The sequence below is a fragment of the Coregonus lavaretus genome (genome assembly GCF_964263955.1).
Source record: "Coregonus lavaretus genome assembly, contig: HAP1_SCAFFOLD_4371, whole genome shotgun sequence".
NCBI lineage: Eukaryota > Metazoa > Chordata > Actinopteri > Salmoniformes > Salmonidae > Coregonus > Coregonus lavaretus.
In genome coordinates this window covers 39702-50227 of record NW_028163476.1, presented here as the reverse complement: position 1 = coordinate 50227, position 10526 = coordinate 39702, and the positions used below count along the sequence as shown (strand labels likewise).

The window sequence follows — 10526 nt, the reverse complement described above, 5'->3', positions numbered from 1 at the left end:
AAGATTCAGTGCTGGCAGTGAGCATGCATTAAAATCATTAGCAAACAAAAAATAACAGATAAACTGGAATGACATTCACTCTCATGGATGGCCAAAAATAACAATCTGAAAGCCAAGCCCCGAATAGTCCACGCCTCCAACTCGTCTGATAGGCTGCCACCGCTACATTGCGCCCCTGCTATGTGTTGAAAGCAATTTAGAAGCTTTCATTCAATTCAAAAAATCACATTGATCTATCAAATTCGTTATTTGATTTCAGACTATTTGAATAGAATAGGTTGAACGAACCAAAGCGTAATATTTTTGCTGTTCTGCCAAAGAGTTCTCTAATATTCACATAACTTTTAATAATCGTAACCAAGTATTATCATGAGGACAGTGAATACGATGGGTTTTGTGACGAAACCCTAAAGGTGGACCGGGAAACACGTCCAGATGATACCTTTCAGCAACTGCGACAAATGACTTGCCACATGGTGGCTTTAAAGGTAAGCGTTCTGCTTTTCTATATTTTGGAGAATGTGGTAGCCTTCTGTGTGACTATTTAGATTAATAATCTCAAATGCTCTAAACTGTTTTTGTCTCCAGGTGAAGTTTCAAGCAGAGCATGGTGTAGATGAAGGTGGTGTTTCACTGGAATTCTTCAGCCTCCTGGGGAGGGAACTTCTCACAATGGAACCAAAGACACTGGAGGTTTACGAGTCTGGACTAGCATGGCTCACAACAGATGTACGTTCCATATTCAGTTCCATATTGATCCCAGATTTAACTCAATCTTTCCCCCACAATTTTATTTACTAACTTAGAAATATCCCATTCTTAGAAATGTCAATTATGGTACTGTTATTATACTGTTAAATATTGAAAATATTGAAAATATTTACTGGCTTGTGGCATTGTATTTATAAATTTTTATCCATAGGACGGTGGTATCACTGATGAATTCTACTTACTTGGGCTGCTCTGTGGGATGGCACTGTATAATCAGTGTGTTCTGAACCTCTGCTTCACTCTGGCTCTCTTCAAGAAGCTTCTGGGTCTGCCGACAACATTGGATGACCTTAAAGAGCTGTCTCCAACTGAAGCAAGGTACAATTATTCTGCTGAAAAAGAAGAGAGGTCCACAATATATGTTCATCTCTTCAACTGCTGCTACAGTACACTGTAAAAGTAGAAAGTCTCAAAACACCATGATTGTGTAATGAAGCCATGAAAAGTAGTGCACCTAAGCTGAGATCTGGTGTTGGAGGGTGTTTAAATGTAAACCCAATAGAAGTGTTTTGATACACAGAATATGTTTTATAACAGAAATGAAGTACTCTGAAACACCCAAAGTGGTTCTTCAACCTGAATATTGGTGTTTTTAAGAGTGTTGTGAATTTTTTGGGGGGAGTTTCAATGCATGTAAAAGGCAGCATCAAACACAAAAATGATGTTTCTCATACAATCACTGGTTTAGAAATGTGAACTGTTTATAGCCTAAATATTGATTGATGATAAGGGCCTATGGAGAATATTTTTTTGTGGAATTCCATCTTTATTTTTTCAATGCTTTATTTAGACAGGTTAGAAACAGGAGGGGCAGTAAGATCAAAATAATCAAAAATACAAACAAAACCTCCAAACAGGGAGGAACAAAAATACGCATACACCCGAACACTGCTGACCTCATGGAAAACAATCACACACAATAACCAATGAGAGACAGGGGGTTATAAAGGGAATACAATGTAACATAATGGGAAACAGGTGAAAACAATCAAGACAAACTAGACCTGGCATAGGAATGAGACGGCAGGCCTTCGAAAACCGATCCACAACGACCAAGATCGTCGTGGTCCCCTGGGAGGGGGGAAGGTCCGTGACAAAATCCACCGATAGGTGAGACCACGGCCGTTGTGGAACGGGTAGGGGTTGTAACTTCCCTCTGGGCAGGTGTCTAGGCGCCTTACACTGGGCGCACACCGAGCAGGAGGAAACATAAACCCTCACGTCCTTAGCTAAAGTGGGCCACCAGTACTTCCCACTAAGGCAGTGCACTGTCCGACCAATACCAGGATGACCAGAGGAGGGTGACATGTGAGCCCAATATATCAATCGATCGCGAACCTCGAGCGGCACGTACTTCCGACCCTCTGGACACTGTGGGGGAGTAGGATCGGTACGTAACGCCCGCTCGATGTCCGCATCAACCTCCCACACCACCGGTGCCACCAGACAAGACTCCGGAAGTATGGGAGTGGGCTCAATGGATCTCTCCTCTGTGTCATATAGTCGGGACAGGGCGTCTACCTTAGCGTTCTGTGACCCTGGTCTATAGGTGAGCTTAAATACAAAATCGGGAAAAAAACATAGCCCACCTTGCCTGGCGAGGGTTCAGCCTCCTCGCTGCCCGGATGTACTCCAGGTTACGATGGTCAGTCAGAATGAGAAAAGGGTGTTTAGCTCCCTCAAGCCAATGCCTCCACACCTTCAGGGCTTGAACCACAGCCAACAGCTCCCTGTCCCCCACGTCATAATTGCGCTCCACCGGACTGAGCTTCTTAGAATAGAAAGCACAGGGGCAGAGTTTTGGTGGCATACCCGAGCGCTGAGACAGCACAGCGCAGATCCCAGCCTCGGACGCATCCACCTCAACTTGGAACGTCAAAGAGGGATCCGGATGGGCCAGCACCGGAGCCGAGGTAAACAGGTCCTTCAGATGTCTAAACGCCCTGTCCGCCTCAGCCGACCACTGCAGACGCACCGGACCCCACTTTAGCAGGGAGGTAATGGGAGCTGCTACCTGTCCAAAGCCCCGGATAAACCTCTGGTAGTAATTGGCAAAACCCAAGAACCGCTGCACTTCCTTCACCGTGGTGGGAGTCTGCTAATTACGCACGGCAGAAACGCGGTCAATCTCCATCTCCACCCCCGATGCGGACAACCGATGTCCCAGGAAGGAGATGGACTCCTGGAAGAACAGACATTTCTCCGCCTTTGCATACAGGTCATGCTCTAACAGTCTACCAAGCACTCGACGCACCAGGGACACATGCTCGGCTCGTGTAGCGGAGTATATTATAATGTCATCAATATACACCACTACACCCTGTCCATGCAAGTCCTGGAAAATCTAGTCCACAAATGATTGGAAGACTGAAGGAGCATTCATTAAACCGTATGGCATGACGAGGTACTCATAGTGACCCGAGGTGGTACTGAATGCTGTCTTCCACTCATCTCCCTCCCTAATGCGCACCAGGTTATACGCGCTCCTGAGATCCAATTTTGTGAAGAATCGCGCCCTGTGTAATGACTCCGTCATACTAGCAATCAGAGGGAGAGGATAGCTGTATTTCATTGTGATTTGATTGAGACCACGGTAATCAATACACGGGCGTAAACCCCCATCCTTCTTCTTCACAAAAAATAAACTTGAGGACGCAGGGGAAGTGGACGGCCGTATGTATCCCTGTCTCAGAGATTCGGTGACGTATGGCTCCATAGCCGCCGTCTCCTCCTGAGACAGAGGATACACATGACTACGCGGAAGCGCAGCGCCTACTTGGAGGTCTATCGCACAATCCCCCTGTCGATGAGGTGGTAATTGAGTCGCCTTCTTTTTGCAGAAGGCGAGTGCCAAATCGGCATACTCAGGTGGAATGTGCATGGTGGGAACTTGGTTCGGGCTTTCCACCATCGTTGCCCCTACGAAAACACCTACACACCGCCCGAAACACTGATCAGACCATCCCTTGAGAGCCCTCTGTTGCCATGAAATGTTGGGGTCATGAGATGTTAACCAGGGAAGCCCCAACACCACGGGAAACGCAGGAGAATCAATCAAATACAAACGTAGTATCTCCTCATGGCCCTCCTGCGTTTTCATCCTGAGAGGCGCTGTGACTTCCCTAATCAATCCTGACCCCAAAGGGCGGCTATCTAGGGCATGGATGGGGAAGGGCACATCAACAGGTACAATAGGAATCCCTAACTTATAGGTGAATTGGCGATCGATAAAATTCCCAGCTGCGCCTGAATCTACTAGCGCCTTATGCTGGGAGTGAGGAGAAACCTCGGGAAACACAACTTTAATACACATATGCGCAACAGAGAGCTCTGGGTGAGTTGGGTGCCTACTCACCTGGAATGACTCATCAGTGCGCTGCCTACCGCCTCGATTCCTAGGAGACCCTCCCCAGCACCGACCAGCAGTGTGTCCTCTGCGGCCACAGTTGGTGCAGGGGACGGCCTCCCTCCTGGTCTCTCTCCTGGTCTCCCTAGCACCAGCACCTCCGAGCTCCATAGGGGTCGGCTCGGAAGTGCTGGGGGATGGAATGAACGGCCCTGAATCCGGACGTCCGCGGGTAGCCAACAGGGTATCCAGGCGAATGGACATGTCCACCAGTTGGTCGAAGCTGAGGTTGGTGTCCCTGCAGGCCAATTCCCGACGCACGTCCTCACTCAGGCTACATCTGTAGTGGTCGATGAGGGCCCTCTCATTCCATCCCGCATTGGCAGCCAGCGTCCGGAAGTCTAGCGCGAACTTCTGTGTGCTCCTCCTCCCCTGTCTAAGGTGGAATAGACGCTCACCCGCCGCTTTACCCTCTGGTGGATGATCGAATACTGCCCTGAAGCGGCGGGTGAACTCCGCATAGTTGACAGTAGCGGCGTCTATTCCCTCCCACTCGGCAAACAAAACCTCCAAACGGAGGAACAAAAATACGCATACACCCGAACACTGCCGACCTCATGGAAAACAATCACACACAATAACCAATGAGAGACAGGGGGTTATAAAAGGAATACAATGTAACATAATGGGAAACAGGTGAAAACAATCAAGACAAACTAGACAAACACCGAAACATAGATCGGTGGCAGCTAGTACTCCGGGGACGATGAACGCCGAAGCCTGCCCGAGCAAGGAGGAGGAGCAGCCTCGGCTGATTCCGTGACACTCTGTTTTCAGAGGATTGTGGATATTACTTTTATTTTTAATGTCATGATTATTTCACACAATGTTGTGTGCATGTTTGAAGGAAGAAAAGTATATTTCTATATTAGTATTAAACTTGTTGAGCCATGAGGTCTAATGGATCATGATGAACGGTTATCACAACTGTCAGGCAAATTGACGTTCAATGAGGACAGCACCCATTCCCACATTCATGATTGTCAATGGAAGAGGCAAGTGCAGAATCCTCAATACTTGCAGTTAAACTGTCAGTTACTGATGGCGGTTTGAACACTGTGCTTGACAGTGCCTGCCAAAACGATGATCAAATACATAAAACAATGTTAAACATTAAGACACCAGATGTAAGGATCTAATTCGGTACTAGACAGGATTCAAAACATCATAATGGTGTTTTGAAGCTTCAGAGAGAGGAAACAACACTAAAAGAATCATATCTAATTCTGCACTAAACAGGACTTGAAACACCAAAATAGGGTTTTCAACCTTTTCTGTTAGTGCTCCCAGTCCCTGGCAAGGTGTTGCACAATACTTGATTAAGTGGTGTTACAACACACGGTAGCTCAGTTGCCACTAGTTTGGGTGTTACAAAGCACTTCATTTTAACAGTGTAGTTGTTATTTTAGAGAGATACTATTATCTCCTCATATCACATTTATACTGTTTGTTTGTTTGTTTAAAATTAGCAGCTTACAGTATGTGTTGGATGAAGATGAGGAGGTTGTTGAAGCGCTGGATTTGGTTTTCATGGTAAGAGAGAATTTATACCTTTAGCAGTTTTTGGTAGCCTCCACAGGTAACCCCAGCTGATGCAGTAATCATCTCTATTGTCTTTCAAAGGACAAAGGGCAAGAACTGATACCAAATGGAGAGGAGGTCCCAGTTACCATGGTCAACAGGTATATTTGATGACAGTATTCTTATCAACTTATAAATCTTATGAATCTCTTGAACTAACAAGAGGATTCCACAGGAAGTGTTCTATACTCGCACCAAACATTGGTCTGCCATATGTCATTCACAGTGTCGTGACGTGACTTTTATTATTGTGATGACTATTATTTATCGAATAATTACCTACTATGTTTAATTGTTACTAGATTAAATTAATCATGTAACAATTAACTCATCAGAAATTTGGGGCACCACGGGAAAAGTTGTTTAATTTATTAATAATTTACCTCATATCAGTCTCATTCTGAAAGTCGTAGGCTCTTTAAGTCTGCACGAACCCGGGTGTTACTGATTATTCCGCACCACACAAATTGATTTAATTATTTATTTACTTACTAATTTAAAATGATAACACAAGATACAAACACGTACATGGTATAGGTAGGGGTTAGAAACTTAATACAATTAAAACGGGTCCCTAGCGGACTAACACAATATGTTGCAAAAGATGGCGAGTTAAAGAGAGAGAGAGAGAAAACACTTGGATACACATGGACCTAGGCTCACAGTAATCCTAATACTTTGCCCGAAACTGCCGCCCGTTTGGGAAGAAAAGCAATGCATGTATTTACGTGTTGGAGGTCTTCGTTGTGTATCTCTGTTGGACCCAGGCCTTCGTGGGAAGGGGTCGATTGAGCCTTCTCTTTTAGATGGCCTTTTAGATGTAAGGCTCAGATTGTCCACAAGAGGTCACAATATCCTTCTTCTTAGTTGTCTGTTTACTTTCACTCGTTCTGGAAGTGGTCTTCTGAGGACGGCTAATCAGCTGTGTCAATGATCCCCTGTGGAGTAATGAGAGCAGTGTAGTAGACAATGGTTTGAAGAGAGTAACAGGATGGTCCCACTTAAATTCACCTTCTTAGATACAGTACTTAGAACAGCTACTCAGCCGTAACATTGATTGTTAGTGGAGGCAACTTTGTCGTCTTCACCTCGCGTTGATTTTCAGGATCGGGACCAATATGGACAAAAGCTGCAGCTTGAGGTCTGTCTAGTCTGATCTGATTATTCTTATCTCAATCTTTTATGCACTCTGGTAAAGAAGGGCGTTTCTGTCATACTGACACACTCTCTGAGCTCCCTCAGGCGTGGCTAGTTACGAGGCAAAAGTAATATCATCACTATGATTTTGTTAGAAAGCTAAAATCACATTTCTATCTTCACGAAAACATTGTCTTCCTTCTTGATATTTTCTACACAATGTAAAGAATGTAAACCTGATATACACAGTGTAAAAGCTCTTCAAGTCACAATGTTTCTGTTATAACGCCTTTATACCATTTTTAATGACATCACAAAATAGACATTCATTTCCATATTCCATTCCTCATCATTCCCAACTTTTGGATGTTGAAATATATTGTCCCAATGTTCATTGTTGGATGTTGAAGTTTTTGGGCGGCAAAAAGTATCTGAAACAAATGCATTCCTTTCACCATACTATAATGCCAGAGATAGATTATCCTCCTCTCTAATTTATGGCAATATTAAGGTGTCAAGACCGGCACAGCCCCCCTGTGGGTAAGTGGGTTTGGTTGTTGTCGGCCATTTTTCAAGCTGATGTGAGGCCTTTGATCCTCACCCAGGGAGAGTCATGACAACAGGAAGAAATATGTTGACTTGTACGTTGACATGAAGCTCACCAAGTCGATGCAGAGTCAGTTTGCAGACTTTGAGAAAGGCTTCCACAAAGGCTGCCCTACACAGGCATGGAGGATGTTTCTACCTGAGGAGCTTATGACACTTCTACAAGGAGATGACTACTACGAATGGGACAAGTTGAGAGAGGTAAAATTCCCCGTTTAGATACATAATAAGAGTACATAATTCACTATAATTTGAAATACCAGACTTTTTAGCTAACATTCCACTCCAAATGACATGAGTGGCAAGGAGTGGAATGTAACAGCTGAACAGAGACGGCAACCAGGCTAGCAGCTCTATGCTCCCAGTGGTTAAATCTTGTCCCAGACTGTTTGGGCTATACGGTCTATGGCTATAATACAGTGGCATGGTCTACTGTACATGCAGATTCATTATGTTATTTTTCTGCTACAACAGAATGCCAAGTATCCAGGATATAAGCACACCGATGACATCATCCAAAACTTTTGGAGCGTTTTCACAGAGTTCTCAGAGGAGGAAAAGAAGAAGTTCCTAAGTGAGTTAACACAATTATGACTAACTAACTTTAATGGGGCAATCTGCAGTTACTACATGCATTTTTGGACTTATAAATTAATGTACCCATTGATTCTTGAAGAATTTAACTTATTAATGCCTCATTGTCGTATCCCATCAGAACCCAAATGATAAGCTTTGTAAACAAAATAAAGGTAAACAAACACTATATAGCCTCAAAACATGGTTAAAGCTATCATTTTGGATGGTCAGTCCTTGCATCCATAGCTCTGTCTATGAATTTGAGAGTGGTTACATTTCTCCCATCCTTCAGCTTTTTACCGAAACAGTGGCGTAGAGGACACTTTGTTATTGTTTCAACTGCTGATTGCCCCTTTAAGTAAATAAGTGTAACATAATAGTAGCGCTCCACAAATGCTTGGTCAGTGGATAATTATTCTCCTCTCATTTCTAACTTCTAGCTTTTCTAACTGGAACGGACAGACTGCCCAGAGGACGAAGTCTCTGCAAACTGCAGATGCAAATCACGTCTTTGGGCGGTACTGATGCTGATGAATATTATCCGAAAGCACAAACCTGCTATGTGACGTTATGCCTCCCTAACTACAGCAGTATCGACATACTACAGGAGAAACTTCTCCATGCTATCACCCACTGTGATGTGTTTGGAGATTTTTGAAATGGTTAAACTGGGAATCATGTAGCGTTTCGTTTTTTTTATCCCTGCCTGTCAATATTATTATTATTTTATTAAGTCATAAAACACATTCAGAGCTAACAACTTAAAATCTTCAGACATTAAGAGTAGTGTTTATAAATATAATATATGCAGTATTTGTAAATATAATATTTCATAAATGCTTAATGTTTTTTTTTCAGTGAAACCACTGTTAATAGAAACATCTACGACTCCTCATAGCCTAATGTGCTGTTGATTGGCCAAAGAATTATAAACTAAATGAATGAAAGCCAATCATACTTCAATGATCTGTCACGATCGTTGAGAGATGGGTCAGACCAAGGTGCAGCGTGGTATGCGAACATGTTTATTAAATCAAATAAACATTAAACAAAACAAGAAACAATGTAACGTGAAGTCCTCAGGCTAAACACATACAAGCCTAACACGGAACAAGATCCCACAAACATAGTAGGCAACTGGGCTACCTAATGTGATGTCACGAGAGGCTGTGTCCTGGAGGGACGTTACATCCCCCTGAGATGGCTGCAAACCCAGACAGCTATGGCTCCATCTGCTGGTATGGTCGGGAACTCCACCCCTCTATGGCCAATCTTCCCACGCAGCTGAAACAGATCAGGAGCTGATGAGCTGGAGGTTTTGAAGGGAAGAGACACACTGAGAGTGAGTGTGTGGGTTGTGAAGTAACACAGTCTCCAACCTGGGCTCTCTGGAGGACAAGAGTGCTGCACGTCCACTTCCATGAGGGATATAAGGATTTGGAGATACTTACCTTTGGGAAATACTCACCTTTGGATATATTCGCCTGTGGAACTACGGGAGAGACATTTGGAAGGACTTTTTGCTGGGTTGGCCACTAGCTGCAACGTGGACTACAGTAAGGCTGGGGAAAAGTTATCTGAGCGAGTGAGAACTATGATTTTGGATGTGGAAGAGACATCCCTGAACTGTTAACCCTTAAAGAGCCACAAGAGAACAGAATTTGGTTATATTTTCGTTAATTTCCCAAGACCTTTAATAAAATCCTTGTTTTGTTTGAACCTTGTCTCCTTGCACTACTTGAGCAATCCCGCTGAAAGCTGTGTAGCCTCTCGTGACGTCACAGATGGTGGAGAATACGGGCAACTCAAGCGTTAATAGTGCATGTCAGAGGAGGATACCGAAGGTTTGATCACCCAGTTTTCCAAGTTGGCCGTAGGCTCCCCGCCGACTGAAATGGAGGACATATTGAAAGCCCTGGTTGCTGGCCAGCAAGCCCAGATGCAAGCAAACGTGGCTCTCTTGGAGGAGCAAAAGAAAGCCAACCTTCTGAAGGCAGAGGAATTGCAGTTGCAGAGACAGAGGGTTGTCCAAAATACCCGCCCAATAAAGGCAAGTGACTTTATATCTAAGATGGGAGCTACCGATGACATTGAGGCATACCTGCATGCATTTGAGGCCACGGCCACTAGGGAAGCCTGGCCCAAGCAACAGTGGGTTGGTCTGTTAGCCCCCTTCCTAACCGGGGAATCGCTGAATGCTGTCCGGGACCTGGGCCCTGACCAGGTTACTGACTATGATGCCCTGAAGTCTGAGATCCTCAGCAGATATGGACTCACAAAGTTTGGTATGGCCCAGCGCTTTCACAGCTGGACCTTCCAACCAGACCAACCTCCTCGGGCGCAGATGCATGAACTTGTCCGAATCGCAAGGAAATGGCTGGATCCGCAGAGGAATACAGCAGCGGCGGTGGTGGAGGCCGTTGTGGTGGATCGTTACCTACGCGCCCTG

The 10526-nt window shown here is 44.6% G+C and overlaps 1 long non-coding RNA gene across 1 annotated transcript; it reads left to right on the top strand.

Annotated features, from left to right (window-relative positions):
* Positions 1-5653: 5653 nt before the first annotated feature.
* On the top strand, positions 5654-5860 carry LOC311118082. Its single transcript, XR_014611750.1, has 2 exons — positions 5654-5710; positions 5801-5860. It is a non-coding gene; the product is annotated as an uncharacterized lncRNA (long non-coding RNA).
* The last annotated feature ends 4666 nt before the right edge of the window (positions 5861-10526 follow it).